This window comes from Podarcis liolepis (assembly GCF_965112155.1).
Source record: "Podarcis liolepis genome assembly, chromosome: 9".
In the NCBI taxonomy this organism is placed as follows: domain Eukaryota; kingdom Metazoa; phylum Chordata; class Lepidosauria; order Squamata; family Lacertidae; genus Podarcis; species Podarcis liolepis.
This window is the reverse complement of record NC_139564.1, coordinates 32,630,766-32,656,186: the sequence shown is the minus strand read 5'-3', so window position 1 is coordinate 32,656,186 and position 25,421 is coordinate 32,630,766. Positions and strand designations below refer to the sequence as shown.

Sequence of the window (25,421 nt, the reverse complement as noted above, 5' to 3'; positions counted from 1 at the left end):
TGCAATTATTTAGTAATATTGTTGAAGACTGGGGAGAGATTATTTTGTTTTAAGACCAGGCAGCATCAGAAACAAACAACTGGACTCTGTTGGGAACTTCTCCCTACAGATGCAGATATTAGAAAGTTTGATTAAATGAGGGAAGCTGGAATAAAGTACATCTCCAGTCTACAGTCTTGTTACAGTGAGGTAGGTTAGAGTTTGTTAAGATAACTTAACCATCAGGCCAGTTACATGTCTACCAACATGTGTAATGTCAGACAAAGTGTCCCTCTCCAAGTAGCTGCAGTTGGGATTTCTGTGAGCCAGCAATTTGTACTTCTTGAACCAGTTTTTAATCTTATTCACATTAAGAAATAGAAGTACACCACTTAGCTGGGGGTATTGAGCAGGCTGCCCATAGCTATTTGGCTCTGTGTGTAGGCAGAGAACCTCCTGGAATTTTGATAAATAATATCCCTAAAGAAATCCTTGTGTGTTCATATCCAACTGTTAAAACAGTGTCAATAGCTGTTTGGTCATGTCTTGCCTTCATATATTCTTGGCAGATGCTAATATCTGGATGCTAATATTTGATGCGTGGTTACTTCCAGAAACATCAGCTACCTATCTAGATTACTTCTGCAATGTTTGGTAGAACTTAAAATTTAGCCACACTTACCTGTCCTATGTGCTTTCCTAGTACTGTCCACACTTTAAACCTCCAGTTCAGAGTGCCTGTTTGTTTGTTTTCCTCCAGACCTTTCCCCATGAAAACCCATTCTTTAAAGCTGAATCAGAGCAAACAGCAATCAACATAAAACCCGAATAGCCATTTCCTCTAATTCAGCTTTAAATAAAAGGGGGTGTGTGGGGGGAAAGCTCTGGAGCAAAAAAAAAAAAAAAAAAAAAGTGCACTCAGACATGGAGCTGTCTTAATATGTGTCTGGATGTCACCCCATTCTGCAACTCCTGCTACCAGAAGCAACCAATTTCATGAAGGAGCAGCATAACTTCATAGTAGAGCATGAAGGTCCCAGGCTTAACTCCTGGCATCTCCAGGTGGGGCTTGGAGAGACCTCACCTGAAAACCTGGAGAGCAACACTGAGCTAGACGGTCCAATGAGCCCAAAGGGGGAACATGGGGTTCATATATTGATGTCAGAAGGAAGGCTAGATGTATATTCTCATGTTAGTTTAGTGCACAGAAGGAGAACTTCATTGTCAAAAAAACTTTATTTGAAGTTTAGGGTTAACAAATGAACACCTTTCTCCTTTGTCAGAATCTATGCTAGATCACAGGATCTGCATGTGAGGGACTTTGGGTATCCTCATTCTTTCTTTTCTTTTTTTTTTTTTTAAATATATATTTATTAAAGTTTTTTCCCAGTACAAAAGCATATTACAAAAACAACATTAATTGTATAGCATCTTTCCATTATTACTTTGGACTCCCCCACGCCTCCCGCAGACACTTACATCATTATACAGTTGTTTCCAAACAAATTATCATTTTATCCATAATCATAATTTTGTTCATTGACATATAATTTAGTCTTAAATCCAGTTTAGTGGTAGACAATCATTTCTATTCTGACATCCCAGTCAGCATTCAACCAAATTACAATACTTTTGTAAATAAATCTTAAATTTCTTCCAGTCTTCTTCCGTCCTTTCTTCTCCCAGGTCTCGAATTCTGCCGGTCATCTCAGCTAGTTGCATATAGTCCATCAGCTGCATCTGCCATTCTTCCAGAGTGGGTAGATTTGGAGTCTTCCAATTCTTAGCAATCAGTATTCTTGCTGCCACTGTTGCGTACATAAAAAATGTTCTGTCTTTTTTTGACACACTCTGACCGACAATGCCCAAGAGGAAGGCCTCTGGTTGCTTAGTAAAGGTGTACTTAAGCACCTTTTTTAACTCATTATATATCATCTCCCAGAAGGCCTTCACTCTAGGACAAGACCACCAGAGGTGAAAAAATGTTCCTTCATTTTCCTTACATTTCCAACATTTATTATCCGACGAATGGTATATTTTAGCCAGTTTAACTGGGGTCATGTACCATCTGTATATCATTTTCATTACATTTTCCTTCAAAGCATTACATGCAGTGAAGTTCAGCCCAGAGGTCCACAACCTTTCCCAATCTTCAAACATAATATTATGCCCAATATCCTGAGCCCATTTTATCATTGCCGATTTAACCATTTCGTCTTGTGTGTTCCATTTCAGCAGCAAGTTATACATCTTTGAAAGTACTTTAGTCTTAGGTTCTAACAGTTCAGTTTCCAACTTTGACTTCTCCACCTGGAATCCTACCTTTTTATCATTTCTAAACACTTCTTTAATCTGAGCATAGTGTAACCAGTCTCGCACTTTGTCTCTCATTTTCTCTAAACTCTGCAATTTCCAATTGTCACCATCTCTATCTAGTATCTCCCAATATTTTGGCCAATTGGCCTCCATATTGGCTCCTTTTCGAGCCTTAGCCTCTAGGGGTGACAACCACCTCGGAGTTTTATTCTCCAGTAAGTCTTTATATTTTAACCAGACATTAAAAACTGATTTTCTGACAATATGGTTCTTAAAAACCTTGTTTATCTTAGCCTTATCATACCATAAATATGCATGCCATCCAAATGCATTATTAAAACCTTCCAAATCCAGTACATCCGTGTCTTCAAGAAGTATCCAATCTTTCAACCAGCAGAAAGCTGCAGCTTCATAGTACAACTTTAAGTCTGGCAGGGCAAAGCCCCCTCTTTCTTTCGCATCTGTTAATATTTTAAATTTAATTCTGGGCTTTTTGCCCTGCCAGACAAACTTTGAAATATCTTTCTGCCACTTCCGAAAGCATTCTGTCTTATCTACAATCTGTAATGTCTGAAACAGAAATAACATTTTTGGCAATACATTCATTTTGATGGCAGCTATCCGACCTAACAGGGAAAGTTTTAATCTTGACCAACTATCCAAGTCTCTCTTAATTTCTAACCAACATTTTTCATAATTATCTTTAAACAAACTCAGATTTTTTGCTGTTATGTTCACCCCTAGGTATTTGACTTTTTTAACCACAGTTAATTCTGTCTCTTTCTGAAACTGTTCCAACTCCGCATCTGTCAAATTTTTCCCCAACACCTTAGTTTTTTGCTTATTTAATTTAAATCCCGCCACCCGACCAAAATTTTGAATCAGTTGTAGTACTCTTTTCGTACTAGATTCCGGCTCCTGTAGTGTCAAAACTAGGTCATCTGCAAATGCCTTAAGTTTATATTGTTTCGCTCCGACCTGTATCCCTTCCACCAACCGGTCCCCCCTAATCATATTCAACAGCACTTCCAGAACCGAAATGAACAGTAATGGGGAAATCGGGCAGCCTTGTCGTGTACCTTTTTCTATTTTGAACTCTTCTGTAACCACATTGTTGACTATCAGTTTAGCCTTTTGTTCTGAATATATAGCCTCAATCCCATTCTCAAACCCACGTCCCACTCCCATTTCTTTTAAGTTCCCCTTCATAAATTTCCAGGATATATTGTCAAAGGCTTTCTCCGCATCTATAAAAATTAAGGCTGCTTTAGTGTTTATGTTTGTTTGCAAGAGTTCCAATATATCTATAATGTTCCTTGTATTAGCAAACATATATCTGCCCGGGAGAAAGCCTGCCTGGTCTTTATGGATTGTCTCACTTAAAACTTTCTTGAATCTACGTGCCAAAACATCTGCAAATATTTTGTAATCCACATTTAAAAGGGAAATGGGACGGTAGTTCTTGAGTTGTGTCTTTTCAGTTTCCAACTTTGGTATCAGTGTGATAAATGCTTCTTTCCACGATTCTGGCGCCTTCTTCCCCTCCATTATTTCATTACTGACCTCCAACAATGGCTGTATCAGGTAATCTTTCAGTGTCTTATAATAGTTGGAGGTCAGTCCATCTGGCCCTGGCGATTTGCCCTGTTTCAAACTCTGGATGGCCTGCTCAATCTCTTGTCGTGTTATTTCACCACTCAATATTGTTCTGTTTTCTTCTGACAGCTTTGCTAATCCATTTTTCTCTAAAAATTGTTTAATCTTTGTTTCATCTTGTGGCCCTTGAGTATATAGCTTTTTGAAGTATCTCTGGAAGCACTTTCTAATCTCTCCAGGGTTCTGGATATTCCTTCCTTCAATCTCTAAATTTGTTACCGTATTTAGTCTTTGTCTCTTTTTCAACTGCCAAGCTAGCAGTTTTCCGCATTTGTTAGCCGATTCGAAAGTTTTTTGTTTCATTGTTCTGATCTTCCATTCTATTTCCTGATTTATCAGTTTAGAATATTGTGCCTGGTAAAGTTTTATTTCTCGCAGAATCGGTTGGGACTTCGGGTTAGATCTTAACTTCTTTTCTAACTCTTTAATTCTTTCCAGAATCTTGTCCTTCTTTTCATTTTGTAATCTTTTCTTTATCGAATTTTGTTGTATCAAGAACCCTCTCATCACAGCCTTACTTGCATCCCAGATGGTTCTTTTTTCCACCGTGGTGCCCATATTCACCTCAAAGTAATCCTTTAAGGTTTTTTGGGCCTTCTCTACAAATTTTTGATCTCTAAATAGGCCATCATTCATCTTCCATCTATAGGATCCAATTGGGGTCAGTGTCATATCCATTCTCAATGCATTATGGTCGGAGCATGTCTTTGGGCAGATTTCCACCTTTCTGATCTTAGGTGCCAGATTTCTAGTTATCCATATTTGGTCGATTCGTGTCCAGGTCAGTTGGGCTTCAGAAAAGAATGTTCCTTCTCTTCCTAAGGGGTTTCTCACTCTCCAAATGTCAATCCAGTCCATATTATCAGTCATTTCAAAGAAAGTCTTAGGTAGTCTTCCATCTTTAGTAATGTTTTGGTTCTGTGACTTATCCATGTTTGTTGATACGACCCCATTCATATCTCCCATCATGATGATATTGTTGTAGTCCAGATAATCCAGCATAGTCTCATGCAGCTTCTTGTAGAAATCCGATTTTCCGTCATTTGGAGCATAGATTCCTAATATCAAAATTTTTTCTCCTTGGTACTGTATTTCTATTGCCAAGATTCTTCCATTTTCATCTTTAAAAAGAAATTTTGGTGAAAGGCTCTCTTTTGCATAGATCACTACGCCTCTCTTTTTAACTGTGTCCGAAGATATAAATTCTTGACCGAGTCTTTTATTTATTAGCACTTTTCTGTGGAGCCTAATCACATGTGTTTCTTGTAAGCATATAATGTCCAATTGTTCCTTTTTTAAAATATGAAAAATTTTCGCCCTTTTTTCCGGGCTGTTGCAGCCGTTTATATTCCAACTCAAAAGCTGCAGAGCCATCCTGGATAAATCTGGTTATTCTTGCTGGGGTGGTATCTTATTCTCTGGTCCTTTAGGGTCCAAGGGGGCAGGTTCTCCTGGAGGTTCGGGCGCTGGAAATCCAAGTCCTTTATGGAGGTCTTCTCCGTGTGCTTCCAGAAACTTGTCTCTATCTTCCACTGTTTTGATTTTAATCTTTCTCTCTCTATAAGAAAATGATAGTCCTTGAGGAAACTCCCACCTGAAGAAAATTGCGTTACTTCTTAGCAATCTTGCTAGCTCCTTGTAGTCAGATCTAAGGTCCAACAATTGTTTAGGAATATCCTTGTAGATCTCAATTCTCGTACCCAAAATGTCCAGTGACTTTTCGTAGTGTAGGCCCAAAATCTTGTCCCTTTCCTCCTTGGATCTCAATATTATCAGGCAATCTCTGGGCTTCTCTTTTCTCCTGAGTCTTCCAAGCCTGAATGCAGATACTATTTTGAAGTCTTTTTCCTCTAACTTCCAGAACTTGGAAAATTCCTTGGTCAAAAATTCAATTAAATTATCTTCTTCCACTTCTGGTACTGACCGTATCCTCAAGTTGGCCTCCTTATTCCGCAGCTCTGTCATCGAAAAGTAAATCTGGTGTTCTCCAACTTGTTTGCTGAGTGGTCTTACCTCTTTCTCAAGTTCTCCCAATCTTTGGCTAGTGTCTTCAGCCAATTTCCGATTTTCACCTACAGCCTCCTTTAACTCTCCAATAGATTGGGCATTCTGTGCAACTTGTCCAGTCAATTTGTTCAGACTTTCTGTGTTCTGTTCAATTTTAGCCGTTTGCAGATCAGCCTTTTTATCCAAAACCTCCAATTTTTCAAAAATTTTCTCTAAAACCGAGCCACTTATTCCTGAAGCCATATCCTCCAGGTGCAGTTCCTCTATTTCTCCCTCTATCTCAGGAGGTAGAGTAGAAGGCAAAGCAGGCACAGAAGATCTACGCTGTGAGGCTGTAGATAAGGTTAAAGTTGTCTGTTTAGTTCTTCCTCTTTTCCTTGTGCCACTCATTCCAAAGTTATCTGTAATCCAAGGTCAGACCAAGTTGTCCCCATGGGAAAATAAAAGCCAGGAAAAAGAAAGTAAGACAAAGTCACTGCTGTAAGTCCAAAATCCCCTAGAGGGAGCTTAATATGTCTTCAGGGAGAAAGTTTAGTCCGATTCAAGTTAGTAAGTCAAATTCCACATCCGAGAGCCTCCATAAAGTGATATTTTTTCAGCAGAGTATACTTAAGGCAAAACAGTGTCTCTAAAAGTGCCAGACTGCAACTGTTTCCATACAGCAGGTCCCTGCTCAGAGTGTTTCAAAATTTAAATTCAATGTATCCAAAGTTGCAGACTGATACTCAGTCAGGCAGCTCCAGCACCTGGGGTTTTAATTTGTAATCCACTGAGTCAATTGAAGAAGGGTGTTTTTAAATCCAAAAAACAACAACTTAAAATTTTTTCCCAAGTCCAAAAGGCAGTTTAAATGGGGGTCAGATCAGTCATTTAAAGCATCGCTCTTTGTCTCCACTCCTCCAGCACTTTGCTTTCAAGTTCAGTGTTAGCGGAAGACGGACTTCCTGTTTATCGTCACTCCGCTTTCAGCCAAATTTCAGCTCTTAAAAAGCCTTAAGAGCCTTAAAATCTAGTAAAGTCAAAAGTTGTAAAGTCCCAATTACTCACGGGTTACGACTTTCCAAATTTTGAAGTTTCCAGGAAGAAAGGTCAGCGCTGAAAGGCAACAGCAGCGCGGCTTCACTCCGTTGATCGCGAAACGACCCACAGCGCCGCTGCCCCCTCCGCGATCCGGAGCCCCTTACGGGGTCCCTTCAACGTTTTGGGGGGTGCTTTTGGCGCCCGCCAGGTCTCAAGCCCACAGGCTTCTGCCACCTGTGGTTCTCCAAAGCGGGTCTCCGCTTCGCCGTAGCGAACGACCCAAATTCAACGGAGCTCCCCTCTCCTTAATGGGAGAAGGCAGCCATTGCCGAACGCGCCGCCTCCGGAAGATCGGTATCCTCATTCTTTCAAGCTGAGAACTGAACTGTGTCTCAGCTTGATTTCCAGCACATCAAGCAACATCTTAAATGCCAGCCTTTTGCTCATTCCTATTATACAAGAACCATTTTCTCCCTTCCTCTGAGTTATTGGAAGACATCTGCACTTTTATACACAAAGCTTTTAAAAAAGCAGAATGGCTTTCAGTAATGTCTCACTTTTATGCAATCGACTCTTTAGTGTCTTCCTAAATCTTTGTTGCCTTTCATACTGGAATAATGTTACAACATCTAATTTTTAAAAGTTCTGCTTTTGTGGCTGAATGATTCATGGATACTTTGGTGTCGATACTGAGCACATCGTTAATACAGCATATTTTTCAGTGACATACAAACAACCAGTTGGCAGTCTCTTAAAAACAGTTCCCATATATTTTCCATTTTCTTTTATTAGTCCTTCAAAAACTCTAAGAAAACAGAATTAATCAGAATGGGGAGGGGAAAACATTTCGAAATGTGAGATATATAGTCCATCAGGATAGGACTGCTTATTATGGACTCTGTAGAAGTTCTTGTAGTAGAGGTTCAAAGGTTCATAGCCAAACCATCCTTCAACAATAAGTTCAGCTGTTCTAAAGCTGTAACAGAAAGGGAAATTAAGAACATGGCAGTAGATCATATTCTGGTATCTTGCTGAAATGCAAGACGTTTGCACACATACAAAACCCCATTTGCACACACATAGAAGCCTTTGTGCATAAAACATGGGTACACATAGACTCAACAAATAAAAAACCAATCACTCTGCATAGGCTAGAACTGGGTGAGCAAACATCAGAAGGTGGTGAATGAGAAGGCATCTCATCATTTCATCAGATTTAAAAGTTTGGTGTCCTGGCTTGGAACTGTTTGTGTGTTGCTACTGAAGACCGTGGATTGTTTAATACAGTGGTGCCTTGGTTCTCAAATGCCTTGGTTCTCAAATGCTGAAAACCTGGAAATAAGTGTCTGGTTTTTGAAAGATTTTTGGAAGCTGAACATCCAATGCAGCTGTCGGCTATTGTTTCCAGGGCGCCTGCACGAATCAGAAGCTGCGTCTTGGTTTTTGAACACTTCGGAAGCCAAACGGACTTCTGCCATTTTTTGTCTCCAATGTATCCAATAGTAGTCCTACTTAGAGCTGGCCAATTGAAATAGATACATATAATTAACTTATGGCTATTAGTTTCCATGGGTCTACTCTCAGCAGAACTGAGCTGACTATAATCCTGTGTTTCTTTCTTTTAAAATACATTTTTGAAGCTTTTTTTAGCAGGAAAAAAAGAGCAAAAATAAATAAGGACAATAAGCAATAATTATAAACTTGAATCCAAGAGCTCGGTAATCAGTCTTTCTAAAACCTGTCCACTGGAATAGATGTGTTAGTGGACCAGGCTTGCCACATATTCCTTATTTCAAAGAAATGGTACTTATTTAGTATTAAAATGCGGCATTCATTTTCATGCTAATAAGGAATGAAATTTATTCCTTTTAATTCATTCTGCCTCAGCCTGGTTGCTGTGCACTGTAAACGCAGTTACAAAAGGGTGATTGTAGGTTACAGGACTCCATAAATCAGCCCCCCTAAGTCTGTCTCCAAGGATACGGAGCAGATTGCATTGCGGGGTGGGGTAGAATTCATTGAAGTTTTTGTGGGGGGGTGTGTGTGTGGGTGTTTTAAATGAAACTATCAACAACCTTTTGGCAGAATTGAATGAAATTTGCCAACATAGTAGCTCCTTCTGTAGGGATGAATCCTGCCATATTTCAAAAGGATGTCTGCAAAGTTTTGGTTTTATTTCTTTTCTTCTTTTTATTTGCAAGGGTTATCTTTATGGTTTTTGGTTGGTTATAAAAGGATTGATTATGAAAGAATATTATTCTGTTCACAATTTGTATGGGAATGCTTACTTCATAAAGATTATCCCTAAGTAAGAAATCTCTGGTATTACATAAAAATATGAAATCCAGGGGTTTTCATGCTGGGCACATTTAAAACTGGGGAGTGGAGGGGGAGAACTAAAAAGAAATCACTTCCCTCATTGTGAGTTTGTGAGCTATGATTTTCATATGAAAATGGCATTATTACATTAGTTCTCCACCATCTTTCCATTCTGGCATTTTACTTATAAGTCAAGCTTTGAGAGAAATATTTCTGTTTGGCCCAGATATGCCTCCTACAGCACTCCAGTATGCTTTGGAGGCTTCCAATTGAGTTTAGAGAAATTCAGAGGTATCTCATTTAAATTGGCAGTAGCTCCAAATATTTACAAATCATCCCAATTTGGTTCAGGATTTGATATCTATCCAAATTTTGTACATGCCTCTGCTAGAGAGACCATTGGTATGATTCCATATAAGGCAGTAATTCCATGCTTTCAGCCTCATTTTATTCACTACCAGTTTTTATGGTAGGGAAACGTCAATGTTTATACTGCCAGTGATCTGAATCTCTTTGGATTTATGCCTATTTCCCTTTTATCAATGAATAAAACTGGGCAAGGAATTCCTTCAAATAACTCCCTGAAAATATACAATGCAGAAATGTACATGCAATTTTATTTCCAGTGATATTTCTATTCGTTGTACATGTCTGTTGCCTTCTATCCACCTTTGTTTTGTGTGTCTTTTGTATGTTTTGATGACCCCCCCAATGGAAACTAACTGAGATTCTCATTTCTCACTAAGATGGCAAATGACTGAATACCAGGAAAGTGCCTGTAGTAAGAGGATGGCAAAAGTTCAGACTGATGACTCAGGGCTCAGCAGGCGAGCATTTCATATACCGCCAGTGCTCTGTGACAATTGATACACTGGCTCAGGGATGAATTGCACTTTTCTTTATCATTGCAGGGCAATGAAGAGTTTTGTTTCAATGATTTTCTGCCACTATATGAGAATAATAGGGTCTGTGACCGCTAGTGCAATAGAAGAATAAGGGTTTCCTCAATAAGTTTCCAGCGATAGAGAGTAGGTACCACATTGCTCTCATTTCACATTTTGAAAGATGAACCTTTAAGGTTCATGGAAGCTTAAAGCAACAAGCAACTGCAGACTGTGAGGGTCATTTCTCTCACAAAGCACTTCAGTTTCACCACAGAACAAGAGCATGTCAATGACCTACCTAGATGAAGGATAGATCAGGTTGAACGACATGTAATGGACAAAATCTTGAATGCTATTTGCACTTACCGCAAAGGGCAGAACAATACTTATTTGGGATGGAAGGTGAAGGGAAGAGGAGAAGGGGTGAAACATCATTACATGGCAGTAATCTGTCAACATAAAGTGGCTTCATGGCTTAGAGCTTTTGATATGCAGAATGACAGAAGGGTAGTGAAGCCCCATAGGTATAGCAAGTACTTCTCTTGCTTCAGCACAATCCCCCTTTCTGATCTCCCAGACAGGTTAGCTCATCCCATGCTACTTGCAAGGCCAGTAGTAGAAGCTATGTGGCAGCCAGCCAGGAGGACAGAGGTGAAAAACTGTTAGCTGAAAGAGAGATGGAGAGAAGCCTTCCACAGGCGCTGAAAAAGAAAATTTAAAAAATGTTGGAACAAAGTGTGGAGACACCATGGCGCCAGCACACTATCCTAAATAGCCACGCTCCATTCCAGATCTCACCACATTGAGGTCAAAATGGGATTTGCCACACATTTGACTAAATATATTACGAATCCTCCCTAAAACTGGGAAGCCTGTACAATCAAGGTTCCCAATCATGGGGGGCAATTCTAAGCATGTTCAGCCAAATGAGTAAATAATTCCACTTCATGCCTTCGGTCTCAGTCTACAGAGGTCAACATGAGATGTTGGGAGTGGGGATAATGTATGGGCACCTTCCTGCTTTCTCCACATTTTGTTCCTATGCACCTTCTTTGAACACCTAGAGCAGAAATGGCCAAACCTTTTGAGTCCATTTGCAAACTGAAGTTGTAGACACCTTACGCAAACCACAACAAAGCACTCACTGCAGACTATTTGAGTGACTACAACAGGATGCTTCTTTCAAGCCTTGGTTCAGTGGCAGAAGGGGGCAGCAGAGCGTGCCTTGATGGTGCCATGGAATGCCTCTGTAAATACTTGTGTGCCCTCAGCTAGAGTATTATGAGGGAAAAAAGAGCCATTCAAGGGAAGCTAATTTATCTGGATTTAAAAGTCCATTCATTAGTACACTTTATTTGAGATCCCTGAAATATGAAAGTTTGGCGAAGGTGAATCTGCTGCTGCACAAACTGCAAATACTTTGCAAATCAGGAGAGGAGAAAAGCAATGACCTTTGCAGTTAAAAATCATGAATATATTTTAGAAAGGTAATGACATGTCTATCTATCACTGAAACAGGAGGCAGAACATGGGCACAAAAAATTAATGATTATTTGTAAACCTCCTTAAAGATTTCCAAGGACACCTCATGTTACTACACACTGTTACTTGGAATATGAATGGCAGAAGTTTAAAAGGAACAACCAATAAAAAGTTATGCTCAAATTACCTTGCCCTTTTGGTGAATATATAATTATCTAGAAAGAGGTTTTGTAATGAACAGCGTGATGAATGTGCTGTGTTCCGGATCATATTTGCTTGTTTCCTATGAGCTTGAATGACATAACTCAAGGCTCTATATTTGCTTATGCTAAAGCCACAAAAGGGAAGAATTCTCATCACAGTGAGAGACTTGCTATACGGTGCTGAAGCTCTGAACAGAAGTAACACACATACACATGTGTTTATTTGATTGATTTTTCAAAAATTATTTTTACCTTTTTGTACAATGTTCAGGATGGCTTAAAATAAAAGAGTTTAACCCCTCCCCTTTTAAAAGAAAACCACTTTAACATCATTTTAGCTAAAGCTTCAATAGCAAAAATAAGTTCCTTAGCCTACTCTAAATAGACTTTCCTGAGAAGCCAGATCTTGGAAGCATGTTTATTTGGGCTTTTACATCATATGGCAAGCCTGCACAAGGAGAATCGGGCTCCCTGTTTCACACAGTTACCCACCAATTCATTGAGGATGACAGGGATGTGTGATCAGGGCTGGATCTACACTGATCTGGAAAAAGCTATAAAAATGCTATTAAAAAACTCACGGTGCAATTTCCCATTGGCGAAAGATCGTTGTTCTACAGCACCAGGGCTAGCATGCTAATTTCTATACCCTGTACAGATGTTAATTTTACCACTTTCCTGAAGCTTTCTTAGTATTTCCTTGAGCTTTTTTATTATTCTTATTTCTGGGGTACTTCTTTGGTAATTTTGAACTGGGCTGTCCAAAGAGAGGAAATGCATCATAAAAAATTGGATCAAAAGAGGATACAGATCTGCATAAAATCTGCATATGCTAATTTATAGGTACAGAGGCATATCCTACAATTTAAATTGAAGTACAATACAAGTCACTATAACATAGGGCTACCATACACCCAGGAAATCCCAGACATGTCTTCTTTAGGGGGGCCTACATGCCCATCGGGGGGGGGGCGTTGCAATTGTAAGCAAATGTCTGGATTGGGGGGGGGGGGTTAAAATGTTTGTGTGTGTATGCAGGTGGTTCGGGTTCAGGCTCTGACTCTGGCACAGGCAGCTCTGGCTCTGTTTTGGGCTTTGTCACGTGTGGGTGGTTCAGACTCGGGTTTGGTCTCAGTGGTAATGGCTGGCCGGAGTGGCCTCAACAACTTAACTTTGTTCAGATTTTTACCTCTGGAAATATGGCAACCCTACTATAACAGGAAAGACTGTGATGCAGCCCACATTTTCTCAGTGGTTTACAGGCAAGACCTATTTCCAAGGAACTAGGGAATTGTAGTTCTGTGAGAGAAATAGGGCCTACTAACAACTCTCGGCATCCTTAACAAACTACAGCTCTCAGCGTTATTTGGGGAACATCATGGCTGTCTATCTGAGAATGCATTTTAATTCACCATGGGTAGAACTGTAACAGCAGATTACATCTTGCTCTTAGGAAGGGCCAATTCTTACTTAAATCTTGGCTTGTACCTCTTGTCATGGGAAATTGTAGAGATTAATAGTGACCCAACAGAATTCTGTAAACAGGAATGAATATTTGAGAAGCAATAGCATGTGGTCCTAATTGGCATCTAAATAAATGCACAGAGGGAGGAAAATAAAACAGGCTATAATAGGAGGTCATTTTTCACCTCTGCTGAAATAACACAACAGCATGGTTGACTTGAAGCTCAAACCTTCAGCACTAGAACATAGCTGCTCTATGAAGTTATTAAAAAACTTGCTCTGTACTTTTTTAAACTAATGTAATTGAAACCTAGTGAAATAAGATGTTAAGATGTTTCCTTGTAGCTGCAACATTTTTTATTTTATGTTACTGGTGGTAAACTAACATTTCTTCTTATTCAGAAACAAAATCCCAAAATGGTAACACAGAGAAAAGAAAGTGTGTGTGCGTGGCAAGGGGTGGGGTGGAACCCAGCCTTACAAAGGAATTCTCTTTACAAAGATTTCCTGTGTTGAAAGACTTAGTCCACCTTTTGCTCTGCCAATTTACCATCCCTGCTACTAAAATTATCTCATAATACTGAAGTTTCTCTTGAGTTCCATGTTTTTCTGTGTTTATCTCACAAAAGCTTTGCCAATGATCAGTGAGGAAGGTAATTGAGGCTGTCAGCTTATCTCACAAATCCAGGAGAAAAGGAAGACATCAAAAGATGAGTTTAAGCAATACATGCTTCTCAGATGATCATTTTCATGTCAGACTGGCTACGCCCCTATTATTTTCTCTTTATTTGCTGTTGCAGAGAGGCTGTATTATAATAAAGTACTTAACACTTTCTTGGTGGCGGTGAGAAAGGACACACACAGATGTCTGAAGTCATTTGGGGCCTATTTTCAAACTGCATATTACAGAATTCTGGCATCCCAATGGGAAGTTACCTTTTGAGTCATTGACGTGACTCCAATGCTTGACAAGTATCCCTAAGGCAGATGATAGTTATGGGACCTTTGGTGACTTCTGCTGCTTCCATGATTAAAATGATAGAAGGAAATGGTGAACTGTCATAGTGCTATGGGAATTTCTAATGCATGCTGAAGAGGCAAGACACATTGCGGTGTGAACTACAACATGGGAATACAAGAAGCTGCCTTCTACTGAGCCAGACCATTGGTCCATCTAGCTCAGCATTGTCAATTCTGGCTGGCAGCAATTCTTAAGGTTTTCATACAGGGATTTCTTCCAGACCTACCTGGGCATCCCGGGGATTAAACCTGGGACCTTCTGCATGCAAAGCTTCTACCCCACAGCTACAGCCTTCACCTTCTAGTCCATTCAAGGAATGGAAGAATAACTTACGGACCCAATAGGACAGAATCCAGTTCTATAGTAGACACAGTCCATAGGCCATGAATGTGCTAATTCTTTCATGATCTGCTGTGTTTTCTTTTAGCCTACAAGGAGCCTTGAGGTACACCAATGAGTTTCAAATTTACAAAACAAGAGGGCAACCTTGGCATCGCTTAACATCACGGTATCACTTAACAGTGAAAGTGATCTTGAGTATGCATCATTCCTGAGAAACACTTGACTGGGGACTGACTTTCTTCATCCTGGTGCAAGTTATTCAACCTCTGAGCACGTTACTAAAGAGAAACAAATAAAACAGAAGGTATACAGACCTCATGACCCCCTTAATGGCTCTATATGTGCTGTGTTCCAGCACCAAAGTGTAGAGTTTGGAACTAGAACTATTGAGTCCTGTGTTTACCCTCCTATACATGTCCGCTGTGCACAAGCTAAAATGGATTGGGTCCATTGGCTGAGATCCATTGTAGCAGGGTTGGATGTTCATGCATGCAATGGGACTGTTTCTTCCTTTTTTTTGCCCCTACAGCCCATGTGCAACTCAAAATTCTGTTGTAGAGGGTTGGGGGCCTATCAGATTTTGGGGCACACAGGGGGGCTGGAGAGAGGGAGAGACAATAAAATAAAATAAAATAAAATGGGGAGTCCTATTGCAGAAGCAGACTTCCATGCCAAAATGGGTGGACATCATTGCTGTCACTCGTTCCACAGCACATAGTGGCATAGAAGCAATAAATATTGATTAATTAAATGTCTTTCAAATATGCAATCATGTTTGTGCTGCTAACAACTTTTTTGTGCAGTGCACAATGCATCTATCAGTGAGTCTTTTCCCACTGGTGCTGCACCCTTGATGTTCTTGCATTTCCTATTATCTAAACATGTCACAACTTAAAGAACATATTTCTTGCCACACCTTGTCCTTCAGCTCACAAACTAGTTTTTCTTCAGACCACATTACAACTTTACTTTACTTACAACTATCACATTAATTAAAAAGTACATATCCCTAGTACATACTCCTCCAACTATTCCTTTACATAGAAATTAGGTAATTGGTTGAATTAGTTGTAACAAGTCGTTCTCATAATGTCATAATGGCTGTGTAGAGCACAGAAGGTTCCAGGGCAATCTCCCATAATGGTACTAATCACAGTCTGATCTGTTTAGCTTCCTTTGGCATTCTACACGTAACTAGCAAGCTTATTTTATGTGCACCATCCATACACTTGAAGGTAGGTACTGGCAGACCTGGGGGAACCTGAAGGCTTGCAGAAGTACAACAAAATCATTGACAGGAGGAATAAAAATATGAACAGAGAGCAGCTGGATGAGGACTAAGCATGCTCACTGCCCATGGAATGCTGACTTACTATTGGAGGGAGGAAATGAAAAGAAGGTGAAAGAGGAGTGGGATGGGGTATCTTAGAAAAGGGCAGGGCCGGCTGGCATACTTAGGATGAGCTTTCCACACCACAACATTTTGCTGCAGGTACCTATTGGTCATGCTTAGTACATAAATTGATGTAATTGTTTATACAAATATGAAGCTTCAGGTGACCTCTCCATCACATGTTGAAAGGGTAGAGCACAAGAAGGGGGCTTGGGGCTCTGCAAGCTAGACCTGTGCCCCATTTGTGATGTGTCCAATGACCATGCTGTCCCCCCACCCCCACAGAGCCATCTGGAATGTAAAGGGATTCTGTGCAGATAGAGGGTTCTCCCTTGAGTGGAGGGTAGCAACACAGTGCTCCTTAATATCTCATCCAAATGTATGGGTTCTGTAGGCTGTATGTGTGGAAGTGGTGCAGTGACAGGGCTAGCCCATAAAGTCACAACCTCTGTCACATACTCTTTCAACACATAGGGGGTTATGGTAACAGGTAATTTGAATTATGGTCAGGGTAGGGCATCCACACAGGACCAGCATCAGATGTTGGCCAGGCCAGATACTGACCAAGGGTCCCTGGGGCTCAGAATATGTGGGAAATGGATTGAGGATTAAATATGTAGATTTAGATCTAAACCTCTTATCCCTCATGTGTGGGAGAAATACAAAAGGTAATCTGACTGTGAAGCCTTTCTAGCAGAGTAAAACACTTATAAATTTTACATCTTATTAAAGGCAGTTACTTTTTTATCCCTTACATTTGTGGTCTGCTGACCTCCCCCTCTGCACCCCAGTTTCAGAGAACAAACCACACATTTTTAGTTGACTTACATTTCAATGCAAGCAACATATACAACAAAAGTAGTATGAAGAAAAAAATACTTTTAAAGTTACAATAAATACTTCTAAGTTACAAGGAGCTTTAGTCATGCATGTCTGGTCAGCTTGGAGGCATGGTAGAAAGAGAGAGTCTCCTCACAGGCAGAAGGAAATTTGATGGATCATCTCCTTTGTTGCCGAGTTCCTGCCCAGAGGAGGCAAAGGAAGTGACCACACACAGAGTGTCATCTCTAGGAAGTTCAAGAACTCTCTGTATACTAGCCCTGTGCTTGTCTAACAGAATATGCACCTGTAATTTGGGTTGCAAACCCCAAACAGAAGGGACTCACTGCTACTCAGCACTCGTTGCTGGACCTCTGGACCCATTTCAGCATTGGGAAGGTATCTACCATGTTACCAAAAACTAAGTAGACTCAATCTATAGATTTTATGGATCTACATATGAAAGATAAGCCCAGGTGCAAGGCCCTTTGGCAGCACTGTGCTGGGAGCCCTCTGTACTCTGGCTCTGCATCTACCGTATATTATGGTTGAACTGGGGTTGGAAAGAAATGCCTTTAGTCAAATCAAGATAGCATGAAGAACTTCACAAGGCAGCAATGGGAAGTTATAATAGCACAGAAGCATCTTTAACAATCCAATTTCAAGTTTACGTATCTTGCAAAGGTAGTATAGATTAGCGAACAAGTTAGTGTTAAGTGAATGTATTCAGAAAACTATTACAGCATTGTGACTGCAGATATGAATGGCATATATGGGATAATTAGGACACATTCCTTAACATGCTATGGAGCAATTTCATAAAACTTAATGGGACTTAATTGTGAGTAAAAGATGCTTAGGATTGTTCTGCATGATTTCTCTGAAGAGAGAACACACGCAGCGATGGGTGTAACCACCAGAAATGCTAGCATTGTGAAATAGCACTTTTGCTTATAAACAAGGTTTTGTGTTTAGTTTTAATTGCTCAATAGTACACACATCACTGCCAGGATCTGCTAGCATTCCTGTGAAATTTTAAATGGCATGTTAAGGCATATTATTTGTTGCCACCCATAAAGCAATTATTTCCTATCCAGTTCAGTCATCTAAATTTGAGCTGCTTACATTGCACCATTAGTCTGAAATAATTTCCCCTGAAACAATGTGATCCTGTGCAAGAGAAACTTACAATTGCTTTAATTGACTATTTAATTAAACTAAATGCAGAAGATGGGGAAAGCCTTTGGACTCTGACTCTCATTTTTTGCTACAAGGCTAAGCATGTGTTTTATATGACTGCCCCAAGAATTTATTAGATACAAAACTTAGTTCATTTCTGTTTAACTGATTTGCAGATTGGGCTGTCAATGGAAGTGACAGGACTATGTCTTTGAATGCACGCAGATCAAGCAAGGGTGAGGATGGTGCATATGAAACTAGACTTTAAGGCATGTTCTATCTGTGCAATAGGTAATGCCTGGGAGTAAGAACAAGTCAACATTTCAGAACCTGGGGTGCACATGTGCTGATGTCTTTGTAGGAGGGATGCTGATTCCAGGCACAGACTGAAATGACTAATCTGGAAATATGGGCTGAACCTGTGTTGGAATGAGGTAGTAATCCCCCTGAAAGATCAGGTCCAGTGGTATCCTCAACACAACCTTGCTGCTTGTTGCCCAAGTGGTGGCTGTGCCCCAGTGTGTGAGTATCTTTCTTCATCTTAAGCTAGTGTGCCAGCTGGGGCCATTTCTGTGTGGGTTGGATCAAAGTTGACATGCTTTAGTTACACACAGACTGGATGACTGTGAGGTATTTTAAAAGGGGTTGGCTTTGAAGAGTCTTTGCAAACACAAGCTGGCCCAGAATTCACCAGCAAGGATATTGACAACGGCTAGTTCCTAGGAGCATGTGACTGACTTCCAGTTTGCTTCAAACTGTTTACTGCTTTTAAAGCCCTAAATGGTTTGCGACCAGGAGACCTAAGGGTCTGCCTCTTTCCCTACGGTATTTTAATTAGTGCTGCTGAAGTTTTCATCAAAAGTAGAAATGCAACTAGCTGGAAAATGGGAGCAGCCCTTAGCTTTTGACATGCCCAGGCTATGGAACTTCTGTCTAGTGAAGTGTCCTCTCCCTGGCCAAAATGTTTGTTTCTGATGGCTTGTTTTGAGTTGCCCCTAAGGTTGTTTTAATCTGTTTTGTCTCTGTGATTTATTATTATTATTATGGATAGAGTGAGTTCAGGTGCTGCCTTTCCACAGTGAGCTGTGCCCACTCTCACCTTCAGAAGATGACAGAAGCAAAGGAGAAATGCTGGACAGGTCCTCTCCCCCAGCCTCCTGTAAGTTCCACCACCTGCTTCAGGTCTTCGCTTTCTTATTGTTTCATACTATGTGAGCTTCCACATGCATTGTTTTACAATGGAAAGGGAGGATGCAAATACACTGAAGAAATAAACAAACTTGGGGCCACAGGCCTGAGGTACAATTAGAATAATTTTGCTAGCTGAGGAGCTCAGAGGGACAGTCACGAGGCCTTGAATGCACCCCCAAAAATTATTTTGCAAAGTCAAATGAAGGCCTAGGAAATCCTGTTAGCAGCCTGTAAAGTTTCCCATTTCTCATAAGGTAAACAGATTTGACAGCACTAGCTTTTTCTTTGGCAGGAGATGTACCATTGTGCACAATAGAGAAGTTCCCCAAATGAGATCACATATTTTCTCTCTCTGTTTGTCTTGCTGTATTTCATTATCACAGAAATGGATTGTACATTCATTTGTTTCCTGTAGAGAACATTAGCTTTACATAATTTCATCAAAATGCAACATCTGAGGTCACTAAAAACAAATGAAACACTCTGGTTACACTCGTGTGTAGTATTAGACACACTCAGATTTCTTTCTGGAAGGTTGCAAGTTGAACATTTCTGTATGTTACAGATAGGTAGCCGTGTTGGTCTGCCATAGTCAAAATAAATTTCCCCCCCCAGTAGATCTGAAGAAGTGTGCATGCACACGAAAGCTCATACCAAGAACTAACTTAGTTGGTCTTTAAGGTGCTACTGAAATTTTTTTTTTATTTCTGTATGTGTATTTCCAAGTAGCTCATATTCACAGCAGATCCATTGACATCAGTAGAGCTAATTCCATTGATGTCAATGAATTTGCTCTGAGAATGATTAACACTGTGTATCACCGAATACGTAGGAAGATCAGATGCCACTTTTACACCCACACCCACATCCACTTTCCTGATTCCACAGAACTACATTATTACACTTGCTTAGGCACAGACCTGAATCACAAGGCTAAGGCAACAAAAAATTCTTAGGCTGCATATGTAATTTGCTAAGGGTACTGGGAATTGTACCTCTGTGAGGGGCAAACTACATTCCCCAGGATTCTCTGCGGGAAATTGTGTGTTGTTGTTTTTTTACAATAATATTTATTAGTTTTCAATAGACATAACAAAAAAGAGAATATACAACAACATAACAACAACAACACAATATAGAAGTAAAAAAATAAGAAAAAAAGAAAAAAGAAGTTGTGTGCTTTAAATGTGTTTTAAATTTGTGGTGTCTACACAGCCTTGCTTTATAATATTAAGTCCAATTAAATATAAGCAATATTATTAATACCAGATGTGATTCAATTGATAATGATGGCACAATGAAATCTGTAACAACAACAGCAACAGACCCCATTAGATCCTAGGGTGGGCTACCACAATAAAAAAATAAATGCAAATTAATAACAATTTACAATTAGAAAACTAGGATGGGACTAAAAATTACAATACAAAAGTTTAAATTAATAAGGCAAGACACTTGGATCTTTGGTGGTGGCGGCGGCAGGTGTCACTTTTTAAAAAAGCCAATTATCTTGAGCTATTATCATCTGCATTTCCTAATCAAGAGTTCATAATCTTATATCACACCTAGCAATTGTCAGCTCTGTTTCTACTTGTGTGGGTTCTGAGTTCTGCATACCTCTTGAAGCATTTGCTTCATTTACATTGCAGAAAAGTACCGGAGGGCATGACATGTGCATGTATAACCTTTCTCTCAGGCATAGAGAGTTCATTCGTGAAATCTGTAGTGTTATGAATGGGTGCTTCCTTGTCTAAGCAACGCTTTTTGGTTCAGGAAATTAATTATGCTTCAGTATATAAAGGAACTTCCACTTTTATAATGGTTGTTTCTTCGTTGAGTGCATTATTCAATATTTACAGCAAGGAAGCCTTTTTCAGAGAAAATTTAATCAAAGAAAGGTGGCATTGCTTAAAAAGATGATTTCAAAACTACTTTTTTAAAAAGTATAAAATTAATTCTCATATTTTATTTTTAAAACATTAATATTTTAATGAAGTTTCTATTTGGGTACTCTCTTAATGCATTGATATACTTCTCAAGCTGATTAGAAAGTGCAACATAAAATGCAGAAGCAACAATACGTTTTCAAAAATAAAAAATAAACTTAAGAAACCTGGATAAACATCTTTGGCTAGCATCAAAAGCTGAACAAGGTTGGCACCTGGAGGGCCTTTCTAGAAAGAAAAATCCTACAAACAGAAGACCCTACTGAGCAAGCAAACATTCTTTGGTTTCCATACATCTTTCTGGTTACCACAGATGCCAGGGACACCTGGAGGGACACCTCAAAGCATGAGTGGGTTGATATGAGAGTAGGCATTCCTTTAAGTACCTGTGTGTCCTAATACATAGAAATGGTTTGAATTGTGCTCAGAAATCGACCAGAAGCCATTGAAGTCCTGTCAGTACCAGTGAGCTATGTTCCCACCAATTGTTCTCAGTCAATTGCTTGATGGCTGTATTTTGAACTAACTTATGTTTCAAAGGAGTCTTCAAAGGCAGTTCCACAAAAAGGACATTACAGTAGCCAGTCCTACATGGTTCCAGAGGATATTGATGTACAGCAGAGGCTGAAGTTGGAACACCAGCCTAAGCTGATGTAAGGCACATGAAGAGTATCTCATTCTCCAATGACAAGGCTGAATCAAGGAGCATCTGCATATATACTCCCCACCCCCAACAACAATGACAATCTTTTAGGGGGAGCACAGTTTCATCTGGAAAATATTGAACACTATCATTGATAGAATACCATCTCTGATAGAACCTCCATCTTGCTGGGACTGAGCTTAAGTTTATTGACCCTGATTCATCCCATTATGGATTTCAGCACATCCACTGTGTCACCTGAATCAAGTGAAAAAGAGAGGCAGAGCTAAGACAGAGCTTTGGTAAGGGGTTCCCCCAAAACAACAACAACCACCCACCAGTTTGGGAGCAGAATGCTATTGGTAGTTGCTTCTGTGATGAGCCAGGATATCCCTTTTAAATATATAATTACTGACCACCATTGCTCCTATAACCATTTTTATCTGGACATGGTATTATGGTATCATTGTTTTCTCTATCCCATTTTCCCAGAAGAAAGATAGCATCAATAGACAGCTTTGGAATACAGCATGTTAGTGGTGTGTCCTGTCATTTGTGCATTACGGGAATGTTTCTGCTTAAGCATTGGCAGGATATACCTGAATAGTCTTCAAATTACCATTGTCACTTAGTAAGATCATTGTCTTTCATATGCAGGTAAACACCCAAGCCTTATCTTCAATCTTTGGGTGTCAACACCTGCGTTCATCAGCAAATCCTACTGCATCCTTGTGAAATAACTGAATCTACTTTAATGTTTTTATTCACTGTCTCTCCTCTTCCACAAGAGATAAACACAGATTAGAAACATTCATTTTATTTCAAAAATTAGTCCATCATTTTTTTTAAAAAAACAAATAAATCATGAAGACAACAGAACAAGTTGTTTTTATCTGGGGGGAGGGGTGTTCTGATAATTTTATTGTTTTGTGCTTTTTGTAAACCACTTTGAGGTTGCTGGTTGTTGTTTTTTTCTTACAATAAATGGTATATCATTTGTGTGAAATAAATAAAACAAAACAAGCATATTCACAGATCCCTCTGAAGCTACCGCTTCTGTTATCACTGTATACTCCCCTACTATCATAGTTTTGGATGGCAGCATTGTAGAACTGTGAAGTTTTGTAACATCTGTTTATTTATAGATGGAAACCCATTTTAGCTGTGAACCTCAACTCAGCAACCAACCTGAATCAAGGTAGAAATAGTAGGTTCTATATCGATATCTGTATTTATATGAAGTCCCACCCCTGCAGAATGCCTTTTAGAGACTGACCCTTTAACTTCACTACATCAAAACAGCTGTAGGCCTACAGCTTCCACTTTGCAACTGGTGCTTGCAGGCCTGCATCTTTCTTCCAACAGTGCAAAGTACCAGTTATATTTTTATCATTTTATTGCCATGGAATATGGAGGGAGGACCCTGCTGGTTTCAAGATTCACAAACATATAGAAAAAGCAAGGAAGAGCAAAACTTTGCCCATGTTTCCTTTTCATTTCCATCCCATTTGCAAGATCCCAACTTTTTTTTGACTTTCCCAAAACTTCTTTTAAATTGTTTCTAGGGCTAAGCCAAAGTGTTTGTGTACACAAACTTTTTGTGAATAACCACTGGTAATTCTGCGGAACTGAAAAAAAAGAGCGATGGAAATGCTTAGGTGCTGATTATGATCCCATTGCAGAGTTAACTGGACTGGCACTAGCATGTTCAGACCCAGAAACCTCCCCCCTAAATAAATTCACACTTGATTCAAATTTTAGTTTGGTTTTTGGCAGAATTTAGGCCACAACTTTATTGATTACAGTGAGTGGTTGCATAGGCTCTCGTTTGACTATCTCCCTGCCATGCAGGTAGTGCTCTCTCAGGGTTCCAGCATAGGTCAGCCAAGGCTGAACACCTGGATAGGCAGAAAGTTGAGAACAGACTACAGTGGTACTGCAGGTTAAGTACTTAATTCGTTCTGGAGGTCCGTTCTTAACCTGAAACTGTTCTTAACCTGAAGCACCACTTTAGCTAATGGGGTCTCCTGCTGCTGCCGCGCTGCCGGAGCACGATTTCTGTTCTCATCCTGAAGCAAAGTTCTCAACCCAAGGAACTATTTCTGGGTTAGCAGAGTCTGTAACCTGAAGCGTATGTAACCCAAGGTACCACTGTATGTCCCCCACCCAGATGTCCTCCTGGACTCAGGCAAGGGCACAACCCCCTCTCAAGGGTTGACCAAACCATTTGAGTCCCTGCATTCCTTTAATGGAATACCCTTCACATAGGGATGGCGAGAGTGTTCTCCCATTCCTATCACCTGAACCAGAGCCTATCCGCCACACGAGCACCCGTGCTCACGACCAACCACTTACACCTGACACCAATCACTTAACCACGCTGACATGGAGGTCAGCCACATATCATTCCCAATTACAGACAGATAAACCCCATCAAGCCTGTAAAGGGATGCGTCATGGAAGGTAAAGCCTGGGTGATGGATTACTGCCCCGCCCAAAGCCAGAACCTTCTTGGCCACTGCACTCTGGATGCGCCTCCTGGCCCTCTTAGTGGCAGCTGGGCATCAGCTACCTCACTACACATATCGCTCCTGCAGCTGCGACCAGAATATTTTGAGTCCAGGAAGAGCTGCCTTCAACTCTTCCAAGTCCTCTTGCATGCAGGTAAATTGCTCTTTCTCGGCTATGCAGAGGACACGCTGTTGCTATTCCGAATGCACGCACCAAAAGAGGAAGCTCTGGGTCACGTGCATGGGTATATAAAGGTCCCTTGAGCCATTTGGACTGCGCCCCATTGGCCAGATTGAATCCAGCATCGAGGGACCTACCAATCAGGTGTTGTGGCTGACCAATCTTACCCACCCACAACATAGGGGTTTGGTCTAACCGCAACACGTGCCCTCTTTAAGGGAGGATATGATTTCCTATGTTGCCAGTACAGCTTGGCAGTCCCTCACCTTCCCTGCCAAATTTAAAGGGAGGTCATAGTAGCAGAAGTCTAACAGAGCATACAGCCACACCCACAAACAAATTCACAATCAAGCCTTTAAACAGCTCAGACAAGCAACCAGTCTTAATCCGAAAGATACAAACTCACTCTCTTCAGTCTCCTTCATCAATCCCTCACAAGTGCTCCTGTTTACAAGTCCTGGTCACAAGCTCCCAGAGACTGTAAGCAACTCAGTAGAACTACTGTGACTGCATGTGCCCAAACATGATTGGCGGTATAGTTCCTTGATAATGTTATCATTGTGTGTTCCCTGACTGGCTGGGATCATTTGGGAAACAAAATGACAGTGTCAAATAGGAATGAAAGAACTGTGGATTGCTTTCAGCTGCATGGTGCTTTTAGGGGTTTAGAGGAATATTTTAGAGTCCCATCTCCAAAGTAATCCTGAAAAAATTCCAAGGTAAAAATTCAGCTCAAATCTATTTGCTTCCTACTTCTTAGTGACTCAAGAAATAGGAAGTTCCAGTATGGCTTTCCATAATGGTTTTAAAAATAACTACAGTCCCAAACACCACAAACCCAGAAGTGCTTGTTCCAGTTTGCAAAC

At 40.2% G+C, this 25,421-nt stretch overlaps 1 long non-coding RNA gene across 2 annotated transcripts in view; it reads right to left on the bottom strand.

Moving 5' to 3' along the window:
* LOC310714681 overlaps positions 1 to 25,421 on the bottom strand; it is a 136,181-nt gene that overhangs the window by 31,554 nt on the left and 79,206 nt on the right. Inside the window, exon 3 of one of the 2 annotated variants that reach the window (XR_014529966.1) lies at positions 7,816 to 7,954. The exons of the other annotated variant lie outside the window; for it this stretch is intronic. This is a non-coding gene — a long non-coding RNA (uncharacterized lncRNA). Of the gene's footprint in view, positions 1 to 7,815; positions 7,955 to 25,421 lie in introns of those variants that run through there. 2 annotated transcript variants of the gene reach the window in all.